Source organism: Carassius gibelio, chromosome A16 (assembly GCF_023724105.1).
Source record: "Carassius gibelio isolate Cgi1373 ecotype wild population from Czech Republic chromosome A16, carGib1.2-hapl.c, whole genome shotgun sequence".
In the NCBI taxonomy this organism is placed as follows: domain Eukaryota; kingdom Metazoa; phylum Chordata; class Actinopteri; order Cypriniformes; family Cyprinidae; genus Carassius; species Carassius gibelio.
In genome coordinates, this window is record NC_068386.1 from 29,315,286 (window position 1) to 29,332,064 (window position 16,779).

Here is a 16,779-nt window from a genome sequence, read left to right on the forward strand (position 1 = left end):
CTAGCTCGCCTCTGATAGCCTTGACCTCCACCATGACGACTTTCAGGTGGTCTAGGGCAGCTGATGTTGCATTCTCTAAACTCAAAAGAAAGAACTGCTTTGTTTCAGCCCCCATTCTTGTTGCTCCTGATTCCTCTCGTCAGTTTGTGGTGGAGGTCGACGCGTCAGAGGTGGGGGTAGGTGCGGTTCTCTCTAAGTGCTCCTCTGTGGACGGCAAGATTCATCCGTGCACTTATTATTCTCATCGTTTGTCTTCTGCTGAATGTAATTACGACATTGGTAATAGAGAGTTGTTGGCAGTCAAGTTAGCCTTGGAGGAGTGGCATCATTTGTTGGAGGGTTCGGGGGTTCGCCAAGCTGGCGTGTCATCCAGGAGTCAATCATACCATTTTTCTCATTAAGCAACGGTTCTGGTGGCAAACTATGGCTCGTGACACTCGTCGTTTTGTATTGGCCCGCTCGGTCTGTGCCAGTTGTAAGTCTTCCACTTGGCTTCCTGCTGGGCTCCTTCAACCGTTGTCAGTTCCTTCAAGACCTTGGTCACATATTGCGCTAGATTTTGTTACAGGTCTCCCTGCCTCACAGGGTAACACAGTGATTTTAACTGTGGTGGACAGGTTCTCGAAGGCTGCGCATTTTATCTCGCTGCCCAAATTACCATCAGCCAGAGAGACAGCAGTTGCTGTCATAGACCACATGTTTCGTATCCATGGCCTCCAGACAGATGTGGTCTCTGACAGGGGTCCCCAGTTTATATCCAAATTTTGGAGAGAGTTTTGTCGGTTGCTGGGGGCGAATGTCTTTCTTCTGGGTTTCATCCCCAGAGCAACGGTCAGACGGAGCGGGCTAACCAAGATTTGGAATGAGGGTTACGATGTTTAGCGTCATAGAATCTGTCCTTTTGGAGTCAGCATATCTCATGGGTTGAGTATGCGCATAACTCATTACCAGTGTCGTCCACGGGCCTTTCTCCGTTTGAGTGTAGTTTAGGGTACCAGCCACAAATTTTTCCTAGTCTGGCATCTGAAGTCGCGGTCCCCTCTGCTCACAAATTCGTCCAGGGTGTAGAGACATCTGGAGAACGGCCAGGGAGACCCTTCTCCAGGTGGGTTTGCGCACTATGGTCCAGGTCGATCGCCACCGGTTAAACCTCCCGTCTATGTCGCTGGTCAAAAAGTGTGGCTTTCATCTTCTGATATTCCTCTCCGCTCCATTTGTAGAAAATTTGCTCCTAAATTCATCGGCCCATTTACCATCACCAAGATCCTTAGTCCGATGATGGTCCACCTGAAATTTCCTCCGGCATACCTGAGGATTCACCCCAACTTCCACGTATCTAAAATCAAGCCAGTTTTTCGTTCGACTATTAATCCGCTTGTCCTGGTTCCCCCACCGCCGCGAATCGTAGATTTTTTTGTTTTAATTTGTTTAGATTTGTTTAATCGTATCCTGGACTCATGGTGGAGGGGATGTGGATTCCAGTACTTGGTGGACTGGGAGGGTTACGGTCCAGAGGAGAGGAGTTGGGTTCCTGCCCGGGACATATTGGATCATTCCCTTATCAATGCTTACAATCGCCAGGTAGGACCCTCTGAGAGCGTCAGGTAACATGTCATGGTTCACGTGTTTGCTTGCTCATTTTGTGTGTACTGCACTGATCTAATTGCCTATCAGTACCAGCTGCGCTGACGAGCAATCAGATCAGTCGCAGGTGTGTCTCGTTTATTAGCGCTATATGTAGGGCTGTGTCAGTCAGGTTCAGTGTCAGATCGATTGGTTGGCTGTCTCTGTTCTGATCTCTGTTGTGTGCAGTTCTGGTCATGCTCTGGGTTGGCTCGGAGATCCAGCTTATATGTCTGCTTGAACTGTGGTCTGCCTATGTTTGAGGATCGTCGCAGCACATCACATTTCTAGTCTGCCCTGCTTGGAGTCTTCACTGCAGCTGTCATGTTTCTTAGGAACTGCTTGGTGCCCGTTGTCTGCCAGCAATTCTGTTTGATCTACTGACTGTTTCATTAAAACTTATTACTACTCGCTACTGGATTCTTTCGTATGATTCCTGACAGTTACTCTTAACTTGGTTTGGACATTTTTTGTATTTTCTGGTTCGGGGAACAGACACAGTCTCTAGGAGAGACTGGTAGGAGAGTTTCCTCTGGAAATCTGTTGGTGTCGCTGTTGGACAGTGTTTTCTCTACTTCCTGATGGCCTTCTGTAGCTAATCGTAGGTCTTCTAGGTATTATCAAATTACCTGAGTTTTGAGAACGTAGTGGACATAGAGGATTATAATGTAAAAGGAGCTCATTCAAATACTCAGGTGCTAAACCATTCAGGGCTTTATAAGTAATATTTATAAGCAATATTTTAAAATCTATACGATGTTTGATAGGGAGCCAGTGCAGCATTGACAGGACCGGGCTAATATGGTCATACTTCCTGGTTCTAGTAAGAACTCTTGCTGATGCATTTTGGACTAGCTGTAGTTTGTTTACTAAGCATGCAGAACAACCACCCAATAAAGCATTACAATAATCTAACATTTAGGTCATAAATGCATGGATTAACATTTCTGCATTTGACATTGAGAGAATAGGCCATAATTTAGATATATTTTTGAGATGGAAAAATGCAGCTTTACAAATGCTAGAAACGTGGTTTTCTAAGGAAAGATTGCGATTAAATAGCACACCCAGATTCCTAACTGATGACGAAGAATTGACAGAGCAACCATCTAAGGTCTTAGACAGTGTTTTAGGTTATTACAAGCGTAGTTTTTATTTTATGCTGAGTGAACTCAGCTCTACGGAAGTTCTAAGCGGCCATGCATTATAATTTTTTTTTTCCTTTTTGTTTTCTCGTTATAACGACTTAATTTTCTCGTTATCTCGACATACGGAAAGTCGTTTTCTCGTTATAACGACTTATTTTTCTCGTTATCTCGACATAACAAAGTTTGTTTTCTCGTTATAACGACTTAGTTTTCTCGTTATAATGACATGACAGTTTTACTGTTGCTATAGTAACTAACAACTTTGACAGGCATCTGATGGACCATGCAGGTGCTCTTACTGTAGCCTATATTTCAGCAAATTTAGCTTTGCCTAGGTAATAAGGTCTACAATACTGTACATAAATAAAGTCTAATCAATCACTGTTGATTTTTCCAGAGACCGTACAACGAACGTTTTGTTTTTGTAATTAACATGTTTAAATGGCAACACCGCGAAATTAGAGCTGCTTGGATTAAACTCACTTTTCATTTTCCCTTTATTTGAAATAAAATTATATATAATTTGTAATTTGTAGTAGTCATTATATGATGTGGCAGATGTGTAGGACTATGTGTAGTGTTTGTGTGTGTGTGTGTGTGTGTGTAGAAAAAACGATTACAACATTATAGAACAAAACTAACTGAATTAAATTAGCCTATGGATTTTACATATACATCACATTTCTCATCAATATGGTTAACAATAAAGATTAGTAATAAGGAAAAGAAGCACATCAGCCTGAATCGTTAAATCCCGTACTACTGTAGATAAACAGAATACAGTGACTTGGTTTTGATAAGCAGTTATTTTATGACACAGAACGCGTTGGTGAAACTCATGCATCTAGCAGGAACTTAATACACAAAATATTCATATTGATTCAAGCATTTAACATTTATGAATTAATTAAATGTCAGTAATGAAGACTGCACAAATTATAGCTATCACGAGGAAGGTCCGCGTACAGTAAAGTGGATAGTGTACAACGCCCCATCAGTTATATTCAGGTCTATAGTGCCACCTGCTGGCACAGTTTTGTAACTTCTTAGAGAAAATTAAGTTGTTATAACGAGAAAACGAACTTCGTTATGTCGAGAAAACGAGAAAATGAAGTCGTTATAACGAGAAAACGAACTTTGTTATGTCGAGAAAACAAGAAAATTAAGTCGTTATAACGAGAAAACAAGAAGAAAAAATATTATAATGCATGGCCGCTTAGAACTTCCGTACAGCTCGCTTTGGCTACTGCAATTTTCCTCTCTGTATATTTACAATAAAACAAAATAGGATATCAAATACCACTGCCTCCTTTCGTTTTAATTTAAATATATTAACAGCTGCAGAAATGTACTTAGTTCAGGGATATGTATATATATATATATATATATATATATATATATATATATATATATATATATATATATATATACAGCCATTACAATGAAATGAAATATTATATAAATTTGCCTTTTTATTTTCATTTTAAAATATAGATAAATTGAATACAGACCAAAGATAACCTGTTAGATTTACCCAAAACGAATTATATTTTATGTTTAACCACTAAAGAGACATCAAAGCCAGCGGCACATATCAGAGGGTCTATCCGAGGTAAGGCTGCTTCTCGGCGGATGCATAAGCACTGAGCTCCTGCTGATCGCGTGGAGTTCACAGTCTCTGAGATCGGCGATTTTTTTTTTAAATAGGCTCTGTCTTTATAAATAAACCACAGATTTGAGTTTTAAACAACTACATTCTCGGCTGAAATACTTTTAAAATTAAATTTCATGACACAATAACAGTGTAAAACTACACAGATAAATGGTGGTTGAAATGGTACTGCGTGAACTCAACCAATCAGGATGTTTAGTGCCCCTGAAAGTTCCAGAACTTTGAAAAAGTACCACCTCGCCAGCAGGGACTTTCTGAGGGCCAACTTTATTTAGTCCCTGCTTCCTGCAGTGGAAACACACTGAGTACCAGGCCAAAGTCCCTAGTTCCTGGGTAAAGTTCCTGCAGTGGAAACGCGGCAAAAAACACTTTTTAATAACTTGTATCACATTATTTATTACTTTTTATTATTTACTTTCAATATATACATTATACAATACTTGTTTTATCCTACCCCAGCTTAAAATGCATTGATAGCTATAAGTAGCCCCTGAAAGTTGTAAAAATTGTGACTCTGTGGTGTGTCCTAAACATTACTCCCAACCACTCAAATACCGCGTTTCCACCGAAGGCACTTTACCCAGGAACTAGGGACTTTGGCCTGGTACTTGGTGTGTTTCCACTGCAGGAACTTTACCCAGGAATTAAATAAAGTTCCGGGTAAAAAATGCCCCTCAGAAAGTCCCTGCTGGCGAGGTGGTACTTTTTTTTTTTATGTTCCGGAACTTTCGGGGGACTAGGGCACAAAACATCCTGATTGGTTGAGTTCACGCAGCATTGGTTGAGTTCAACCACCATTTATTCGGATCATTTTCAAAATATTACTGTTATTGTGTCATGAAATTTCATTTTTAAAGTATTTCAGGCGAGAATGTAGTTCTAAAACTCAAATCTGTGGTTTATTTATAAAGATAGCGCCTATTTAAAAATGTGTTTCACCGATCTCGGAGATGGTGAGCTCCATGCGATCAGCAGGAGCTCAGTGATTATGTATCTGCTGAGAGCGGCCTCACCTCAGCTAGACCTTCTGATATTTGCCACTAGCTTTGATATCTGTTTTGGGTAAATCTAACAGGTTATCTTTGGTCTGTATTCAATTTATGTATTTGTTAAAATGAAAATAAAAAAGGCAAATTTATATAATATTATGTTTCATTGTAATGGCTGTATATAGGCTATACACCAGGGGTGCTCAACCCTGCTTCTGGCGATCCACTGAGCCTGAAGACCTTTATTAGTTGATTCAGGTGTGTTTGATTAGGATTGGAGCTTAACTTTGCTGGACAGTTGATCGCCAGGAGAAGGGTTGGGCAAACCTGCTATACACATATCTCTGAACTAAGTAAATTTCTACAGCTGTTATTATGTTTAAATGAAAACGAAAGGAGGCAGTGGTATTTGATATCCTATTTCGTTTTATTGTAAATATACAGAGAGGAAAATTGCAGTAGCCAAGGCGAGCTGACTGATGTTATCAAGTGCGCTGCTGTTTGCAGATTTACCGGATTTGCGTCATCCCGGACATCACACCCCCGAGTCGAATGCGCACAGTCCGCACTACCGAGGATTAGGGCTGGGACAACACGTCGAGGTCATCGATGACGTTGACGTATTTTTTGCTAAATATGCGCATCGATTCGTCGACCTGTTTTTTATTTCTCTAAAAAACGTTTGCAAAACATTTACCTTATGTGTGCTGTTTTGTGTGTGAGATGTGTGAGATTTTTTTTTTTCTCCATGACAGGCTGCTGGCTCCACTGTTAATTTTTAGTTATTTATTTTTGGGAAAGCACTCTCTGCATTAGTTTAAAACCCTCAAGTTTACATTGGTTACTGTATTCTTTCAATTGCTCTAAACAAGTATTTTGGGTGACCTTTTTTATTGAATGCTAGACATGAAGTTGTTGTTATTTTCATCTGAAAGAAGAACTTTTTTTCAGTAAGCTAGGCCCTATGTGTTCAGTAAGCATTTTTCAGTAAGCTATGTGTTTTTATTGAATGCTATCTCTATACAAGTGCAAAGTAATGCATTTTTAGTCTGTCTTTTATTTTGCAATTTTAATAGCAATAAACATATGTGACGCGTCACGGAAACCTGTGACAGAAGTCGGCAGCACAACTTTCGAGCAAAATGAGAAAGAAGCAGGGTTTTTTTTTCAAAATTGGTGATTTTCGTTTTTTTGCAGAATCTGTTAGTTGAGATCACAAAGAAGCTTCTCCGTGTTTGAGATAGCAGTATTGGTATATTTAAAAGCCTACATTTTGAGGTTGAAATCAGGTTGTTTGTCAGAGATTCTAGCACGCAGTATGGACGTTTCATTGTCTGTCTGTGTTTCCATACTGGATAAGCCGGCTTTTGTTTCTTTTGTTATTGCCCCCGCCCTCCGAGGGAAGCGTGGCTACTTAATATGAAGCGCTCTGGCCGGCTCTAGCTGATATCAAATTTCAACGCCGCAAAGATGAACGCAGACGAGCTGAACCGTGGCCGTTACACCGAAAATGTTTTGAAGTTCTTCTTCGACAAGCCGGATGCTTATGAACAAGTGCTCACTGATTCTGAAGACGATCTGAGCAATGATGAAAGCGGCATAATAAGACTGTATAATATTCCTAATCTACAACTGAGCAAAGATGAAGACGAGGAAGAATGTATAGGGCTTGGGCGCCGCGTTGCATTCTGGGACGTGGCGGTCCTGCTGGCAGCCTCGCGAATGTAAACATACATTAAGTCGAATGAGAAGAAGCAGAGTTACGAGAAAGAGAAAAGATGGTAAAATCGTGAAAATGTTGTGGGATTTACAGGGATACGCTAAATATGGATGCCAGGGACCGGTATGTGGACAAAATCGGCACTATTAACAGTTTGGATCCATATGAAATTCCCAACAAATAGTGGAGTACCAACGGAGACTTGCTGCCGCACTTTTGCATAATAGATATCCTCGGCTACCTTGTTTGTTACAAGTCATTGAAGTCTCATGTACAGTTCACAAATGGATGGGTATTGTCCTGTAAAATATCCCGTTAGCTCTTCAATCGGACCTGTCAAGTCTCTGTGTTGTTGTCCTGTTGCTACTCCTTGCCCTTCCAGCGAAACAGCTGTTTCCAAAGCATAGTTTTGCTTACTTGAAAGCAACCTTAGCATGATATTGGGCTTTTTAAGATAGTGTGGTTGTTGTGAGAGCACGATTTCATGCCAATCTGTAACTAAAGTCATGTTAGACCGTTAGTAAATGCAGCAGTTTTGTTATGTCAGCAGAGGGATAGCAACAAAAAGATGAATGTTGAAATTTTCCGTATTTTGGATGAGTAACCCAAAACATTTCCCTCATTTTCAATGTTGACTTAAGCTATATAAATGAATATTCAGATGTTATGGTCTCCGTCGCGCCTCCAAGCAGGAAAGCGGTGTAAAGTTAATCCACCCATTCTCATTTTATTTTCCCCATGGCGATTATATGTTGCGCTATTTACACCCCACAATACAGCAACGGTTTACCATGGTTGAAATAGATTTTTAATTAATCAAATTAAGACACACGGATGAGAGGAAGTATGTCTAAACACTGCGCAGTAGCCCGAGTAGCAGTAAAGGAGGCTGTCAACGTGGTGGCCACGCCAAGTAATGACGTCACGACGCCCAAGCCCTATTGGACTGGCGTCAGACAAGTTGGACCGTAAGATATCAGAGGCTATATCGATAGTAACATTTGATGGGGATAAAGACAGAGAAATGGGGAAAATCCGTAACATTTAGAGGCAAACAGATGCACAGTGCAAACTTCGGAGATGGTTACATCCACAAAGAAAACCCCGACAAAGAGAAAGTGTGCCCGAACGACTTATTTCATTGGAGGCATCGATATCTGCGAGAATACTTTTGTTTCTTGTGAGTTTCCATAAACATCAAAGTTTGTCATTTTGTGTTCATTCTAAGAACACGTACATGTTATCTCATGTTTAGTCCAATTTTAGACCTTCCCATATCTACCTATTGTTATTAGCTAGCTCATCGGTTATCACAGAATCCTGTAAAAAAAAGTCCTAATGCTACACAATGAAATCAATTCACCAAGTTTTATGTAGAAAACCAGCAAATAACAAATAAAATTAGCATCGATATGTACTTTTTGTTTACATAAACATTAAAATAATGACATTAAAAATGGTGGCCACATTTTAAAGATTAAAGATTTTTAATAAAAAGATAAAACTTATTTCAGCCTCTAAATCATTTTTATAAAAGTCAAAAAAGATAAATTACTGACATTTACAATGCACATTCTCCTTTATTATTAATAGTATGCGGTCCGATTTTTCCCGTTGTGTCTATCGTTGCTATGCAGGGGGTATGGCTTATCTAAATGAGATGTAAATGAGCCCCATTGTCACTCGCAGCAGTGAGAACTGCACAATCTTTAAAGGCTATGTTCTGCTTTTTTGAGTGCCTACCTTCAAATGGCCACAACTTCTCCAAATATTATCAGATTTCCATGTGTTACACAACGTTGGAAAGCCTGGAGACTACACTTTCAGAATCTGTGAATAACTCAAAATGCCCCAGGACCGACTTGTGTCCCTACTTTCCGTGATTGGTCACATATTGCAATGTTAAGGAATTCATGTTTTTTTCATTCAGATATGTAAATCAACATGTATAAATTGTTAGTAGTCAATTAATGGGGAGATAATCAAAATCGAATCGGTCTGAAAAAATTAATCGTTAGATTAATCGATGTGTCACAGGTCGGGGGGGCCGAGCCAGACTGCACCCACCCCTGAAACCCAGGATCACCTCGGAGAGCGGACCAGAAGAACCAGACGGACGAGAGTATAAAAAATGAACAAGGTTTTATTTGATTAAAAGCAATTTAAAAGTTCAGTGTTCCTTCCGTGTCTCCCGACCAGAACGGAGCCAGACCTCGGACGCCGGGAAGGCGTGGAGTCGTCGGCAGTTCGTGCCTGTACGGGGCCAGCAAGAGCCAGGGTAGTCTGTCACCCGTCCCGGAGTGAGGGGGGGTATCCGGGTAAGTAGAGCTTGTGGATGTTTCGGTCGAGACCGGGAAAAGGAATAATTCTCGTGTCCACCTCCTTCTACAGGGACATCACATGCAGCATTCGGCCCAGAGAATCCTGCGATCTGCACAGCGGGGTAAGTAATCAACAGTAAGTATGTGTTCTTGAATAAGTAATGGGGCTTACGGCTGGGAGATGCTTCGGTTAAGACCGGGAAAGGAATAATTCGTGTGTCCACCTCTTTCTACAGGGACATCACATACAACATTCGGCCCAGAGGATCCTGCGATCTGCACAGCAGAGTAAGTAATCAACAGCAAGTATGTGTTCTTGCATAAGTAATGGGGCTTACGGCTGGGAGATGCTTCGGTTGTGCCCGGGAAAGGAATAATTCTTGTGTCCACCTCTTTTCATAGGGACATCACATGCGGCCCAAACGTCCCAGGAATTCACCTCTCCTAGGGGAACACATCCAAAGAGAAGAACCACATACGGGGGCAAGCCAACCAGGAAGAACAGCCGGGAGAACGAACGACCAAATAGAATCCACCCTGCATGGTCTCTGCACTTCTCTTTTTATGTGGTTACTCCGCCTCCATAATCCTCTCACAGATCGCCACATCAAACTGATGTCCCCCCCCCCCCCCCCCCCACACCAGATGTCAATCTGTCATTAGCGCTGTTATTGTGACATCGGGCGCAACCCGGAAGTGGACCGGTGTTACCGCGACACCGTCCCGAGGGGAACACAAAATTCCGGCGGGACTTAGTTCCGCTCCTCTTTCGTCACCCCGTGACAGATGCATCGGAAGAATAATCGCTAGATTAATCGATGCATCGGAAGAATAATCGCTAGATTAATCGTTGAAAAAAAAAAATCGTTTATCCCAGCCCTACCGAAGATGCAAGTCCAAAATAAGCTTACTTTGTATTGAGAAGCGTGCACAGACCTATGTCACCAGTCTATTTGCCTAATCTTCCGGGTACTTTACACAGCGCTGGAATCGCAGAAAGCAAAAGGTCTGGGGGGAAAAAGTTCCTTGTACAAATGTTTCGGGTAATTTCGGTGGAAAAGCGGCAATAGACATGAGCTCAACTGATACCATGAGCCTTTTCTGCTTATAAAAGTTTTCCTGCAGTTCAGCATGCATTCTTGAAACATTTATACCTTGATTGCAAAGTCATTTAACTTTTACACTGAACCTTTGTTGCTCGTTTTCAATAACTGTAATGGTTCGGTACAGTGCAGTACGGTATGCAATTATTTTAGTTTCCACTGTCAGATGTTGTGATTGGTACCAAAATAGCGAACTGCACCGTACCACTTTTTGGTACCCTTCCATTGGGGTACCTAGCACAGCAAAGGGTACCAAAAAGGTGGAGTTAAACTCACAGCAGAACGTTAATTGGTAGACTAGAATCACGGGAATAAAGCTCCTTTACTCTTTCCGCTCTCCTGTCATTGAGTGTTGGGGTTATTTACATCAGAGTGTGCAAACACAAAAAAAATATATAACCGTGTATTTTATAATTTGATATTTTTACACAGACAATAGCTGTTTCTCAATATGCGTTCTTGTCTGTTCTTGTGGGCTTGTGAAATGTAATTTCCAAAAAAACACATAATATTCTAAATATTACTTCTGTTGTGTCATGAAATGTAGTTTTAGGACTTTTTAGGCAAGAATGTAATTGTTTAAATCTTTTGGTTGGGCACAAAGTTATGTTTTACCTTAATTTGAACTTTACCGTAGTACAGTGCTACAGGACAGTACTTGGTAGCATGCGTTTGACTGAACTGTTTGGTTTTGTCTTTATTTCATCTTATATAAGCCTCTTATATTTTCTACTTATACTTTTATAATGGCTATTATTGTTCATTAACATTGAAATTTAACAAAAAGAGGCAGAGTTGTGCTTATTGTTGCGGTTCATCGTCAATCGCTATTTTGCGGCATACACCACGCCTACCAAGTAAGGGTACTATTGGCAGTTGAAACGAAAGCCTGATCAGGGTCTGTATTGTACTGAACTGTACTCTACCGTATCGCACCGCTCAGTGGACATGAGCCATTAATATATTGCGTAAGTCATATGGACTACTTTAATGATAAATTTATGGTGCTTTGGTGTTTTATAATTTTTTACATTTTGGGAGCTAGACAGATTAAATCACAATGCACTGTTGTTGTACAGAGAGAAGCATAGTGGTTTGGAATTACATGAGGGTAATTACATGGACTATTCTTCAATCTTCATGATACAATATTCTGAAATGATTGCATACTTTTAGCGAAGGAGTAGAAAATACATATTACGATTGTAAAAAATTGTGGAAATGTTATGGATGTTCTACTGCATATTTGAAATTATTTGTATTATTTTTATGTTTTGTACATTTTATATATTTCTGTTTATTTACTATTTATGTGTTACGTGTGTTCTTTGTATATATTAAATAACACAGAAAAACAGTTGTAGGAAGAATCTCCATTTGTTCTTGAATCTGAAAATAACAATCAGTGAAAAACCAAGTGAAAAGAAAGGTAGTGTTAACAACTCACCGCAGCAGCAACATTAATGGTATACTCTCTATAGTCCAGAAATTTTATTATATTGCCACGGGGTCTGCGTATGCAGGTGCTGTTTGTATATATATCCACAGATGCAACTGTAGCATCCAGCAAAAATGCACCAAAAAAAAAAAATAATAATCAAAGCCATGAAATGATAGAACATGTCCTGTAAACAATGGAATAATTTCAGATTATATTTAAAAAACTTACCAATTCAATTAATTTCCAGAAGAATTTGCAAGTTGCAACGTCTCCAAGACACTTAAAGAAACCTATATGCAAAGCTACATGAAAAACTATGTTCAAGTGTACCTAGTACAAAACCAAAATTTGATTTAGTTAATAAAAGTTAATTGATAAATAAAATCTATTTATGACAATATTTTAAAGCATCTTCATTTTACTGCATTTTTAAGCTAGCCTCAAACTTTTCACAGTACTATTAAGCTTTGCAGGTATGTTCCTTTAAGCATATTGGAGACTCGATGATGAGATCAGACCTCTGTGTGGAACAAACTGACTGTTGTCAGATTCCTTGTATATACAAAAATCTCACTGGGTTATTATGAGAAAAGGAATGTTTGAAAATGTAAAATGATATTTCCTTCTGTCACACTACAAGACAAATTATCTATTTATCTCATTAATTCATCATTAAAAAGTTCTAACACTGCTAATATAAATGTCACTGTTTTTGTTGCAAATTATGTAGGAACAGTAATAGATTATCTGATGACGAGTGTACCTCTACATCAAAACAAGATGTATTATGGTCATTTATAATCAAAACTTTTTATAATCTTGTCAAAATACATATACAAAATACAAAATGCAGATGGCACCTGGTGGTGTTTTTGGTATAACACCTAATCAAATTAGCATGGGAACCTCTATTAGGGTCAGGGTATATTCTGGCAAACCGTTTACCAATCACGTTTCGCAATTGGCAAAGCAATCTGTGGTACACGTCTCTACCAACACGCGATGGGTGACTCGCAAAGCACAATGTTCCTCCATGTTTTAGCACTATATCATAGAAAATACGAGGTTTGAGAAGTAGAAGGCTGGGCAACAATGAAATATTAAAATATTTCAAAGTGAAGGTTCATGCAAACAGATATTAATAGACTTTCAGTCAAATATTTCTGGTTTAGGCCTAAAACAAAACCCAGCGTTTAAGCAGAGCGCAAATCTGGAACATTAGAATACTGTAGAATCCAATAACAATATAACAGGATATAAGAAAAAACAGAGATGGTTGAAATGTCCTTTTAAATAATGCACTTGTTTTGGTATGTGGGACATTTTTAAGTAGATCATTAATTATTAAATACTATATATATATATATATATATATATATATATATATATATTAGGGGTTGCACGACTACTGATTTCTGCTAGTCGATTTCTTATTTGAAAAATACTTGAGTTACTCGACTACTCGTTGTTCATCCTACTCTAAATGAAAAGACATGACATAGTTATTATCAATAAACGCTTATTAATTTATATCCTAATTACATATGTAAATAATTATAATATATGTTACATTTTCATGTAGGCTAACAGGCAGTATTTGTATCTGTATTTACATCTGTACTAATTACAAAATGATTTGTATCTGCATTCAGATAGAACGTTGTGCATTCGGATAGAACGTTTTTTTTCATAGTTATCACCGTTAAACTAAAATAATTATTAATTTCTTAAAATATATTTATCATGAAAAGAGAGATACCATGACAAACGTTTAGTGATCATTTGAACATGACTGAATCAATTCAATGTGCACATTTTCATAACAAAGAACTAGTGAGTCACTAAACAAATGTGCATGTGCCAGGCAAACCAGCAAAATATAAAGATTATAAAAAAAAATTATCCGTATCTAAGTTGATTATTAGCCTTCTCTTGAGAGAGAACTGGTTTGGTTTTTGAGAGACTGAGAAGCGCAGCGTGGCTGTTTGATTGGTGAGCGTGCTGTGCTTGTTCCATTCATTCATTTCATAGCCTGTGGTTTAAATCATTTCTTTTTAAATATATATAAATAATATAATGTGTATGATGTATTATTATAGGTGATATTACTCTTGCTGAGCTCTGATTTCTGAGAGATGCAAAGAGAGGCAACAGCAATGCTGCGTTTGATTTGCGCTCTTTTCATTCATAAAGCTTACATTTATTCACTTCACACACTTATTACGTGACTTTAGTGGTCTGTGTATAATATTGCGCTGACCCTCTCAACTGTTATCTAGCAAACACTAGTCTGTGCCAGCTTCAGCCAAATGTTCAGGCAGAATTATTCCTTGTCAGTTTTTGAAGACATTATCCTTGCCATTCCAAATAAAGTATTCAGCTTCGGACACACCCCTAATTATTACATTTCATATTTTAATTTTACATGAAACATAGATGAAGTCACAGAAAGTAACAGCTACACAAAGTATTTTAATCCTAAAATTCAAGTGTACTTGCAATCTCTGTGCATGCCTTTTTGTTAATGCATGCTCGAGTAGTTGATTGTTTCTGACAGCGCCAACTAGTGGTTGAAGTAGTCGATCACTCGACTAGTCTATGCAAGCCCTAGTGAGAAGGGTATTCCTGCACAACCGGAGGCTGCAGTTTCAGGACCGCAACTCTTGGACCGCAGCTTTAGGACCCTAGTTTTTTTGTGACAGCTCCACCTACCGTACTGGATCAACACTAATTAAAGATGGATGACGTGGACAGCAATCAAACGGTGAGTACCGATATTTTATTAAGTTTTATTTTATAATGGTTAAATGGTGCAAAGTTTACATAGTGAGAACTGCTACCTGTGAATTAATAATGAATTCCCACCAAATTAAGAATTTGTGAGCTAGTTTTATTAATTACTAGGATGTTAATTCGTGGCCATGATTTCATAAATCCTTTGTGTTTTAATAACGAAGTATTATAAGTGAATCTAGCCTGCACATTAATTAAACTTATCAGATGACAAGAGCATGGTTGATGTAAGGTTTGTAAGATTTACCTGCAGCTTAATGTATTAGTGTGAATACTGGCTTAATAGTCATAGTTTTACCATATTTATGTATAAAATATCTTTCATAATTAAACTGCACTGACTGCCTAGTTGCTCTATGTGTTAGCCTGTTGTTTTGGCATTGTTTTGCATTGATTAATGAGGCATTTGGCAATTTTAGTAGCTTGTTACAATTTGGCCTAATCTGCAGGTCTACTCCACATACAGTCCATTGATATCATGTGTTAGTTTCTGTCATGTTCTGCATGGCCAATAGGAAGTGATTTTATGGATTTGGTTCGGCTCATTGTAGGACAGATGATTAAAAAAGGCACTTGGGATATTTTCATGATCTTAAATTATTCTAACAATTAGGCTCTCTCTTTTTCAAGATACATATTACAATCCAAAAAGGGAGCTCCCTGCCCGAATTGAAGAGATGCACCACATGCTGAAGGACTTTCACTTTATATATATATATATATATATATATATATATATATATATATATATATATATATACACAGTGGGGCTCGAAAGTTTGGGCACCCTTTGCAGAATCTGTGAAAATATGAGTAATTTTCAAAAGATAAGAGACATCATACTAAATGCATGTTATATTTTATTTAGTACTGTTCTGAGTAAGATATTGTACATAAAAGATATCAACATTTAGTCCACAAGACAAATAAATTGCTGAAATTATTAAAATAACCCCCTCAAAAGTTTGGGAAACATACAAGTATCTTCTGTTGCTTACGAAGGGCAGAACTAAATGGAAAAATAAGACAAATTTGGCTATCTTCATCGTGTTCAAAAGTTTTGAAGATACTTCTATGTTTCCCGGTACACAAATTAAGTACAATTTACTTTGATCTTCAGTTTTCACCCCCAGCTCTTAATGCATCTTGTTTCCTTCTGGAGCAGTGAATGTTTAAATCTTTTTAAATAGTTGTGTTTGAGTCCCTCAGTTGTCCTCAGTGTGAAAAGATGTATCTCAAAATCATAAAGTCACTGCTGGAAAGGGTTCAAATATGCAAAGATGCTGGAAAACTGAAGAATTTGCAGGACCTTAAAGATTTTTTCTGAAGAACGCTGCTCAGTTTAACTGTTCAGAACAAACAAGGGACTCATGCACAACCATCACAAAACAGAAAGACAGTCGAGGATCATCAGGTAACAGAACACAATATTAAGAACCAAGGGTTCCCAAACTTTTGAGGGGGTTATTTTAATAATTTCAGCAATTTATTTGTCTTGTGGACTAAATGTTAATATCTTTTATGTACAATATCTTACTCAGGACAGTACTAAATAAAATATAACATGCATTTAGTAGGATCTCTCTTATTTTTTGAAAATTACTCGCATTTTCACAGATTCTGCAAGGGGGGCCCAAACTTTCGAGCCCCACTGTGTGTGTGTGTATATATATATATATATATATATATTCCAGTTGAATATGTTAAACAAATGTTTCTTATTTATCTCTCTCTGTCTCTCGCTCTCTTTCTCTAGAGTTGAAGCCTACAGCCATTCTGTCCATGCAGCAACTGATGGAAAAGGGGTTCACTTTGGTGCTGTTGTGATGTTGTCGGAAAAATGACATACTGTATACAGTACAGACCAAAAGTTTGGACACACCTTCTCATTCAAAGAGTTTTCTTTATTTTCATGACTATGGAAATTGTAGATTCACACTGAATGCATCAAAACTATGAAGTAACACAT

General features: G+C 38.4%; 1 pseudogene; it reads right to left on the bottom strand.

The window, feature by feature from the left end:
* Positions 1-660: 660 nt before the first annotated feature.
* Positions 661-16,779, bottom strand: part of LOC128030601 (protein MAL2-like) — a 32,369-nt pseudogene continuing 16,250 nt past the window's right edge.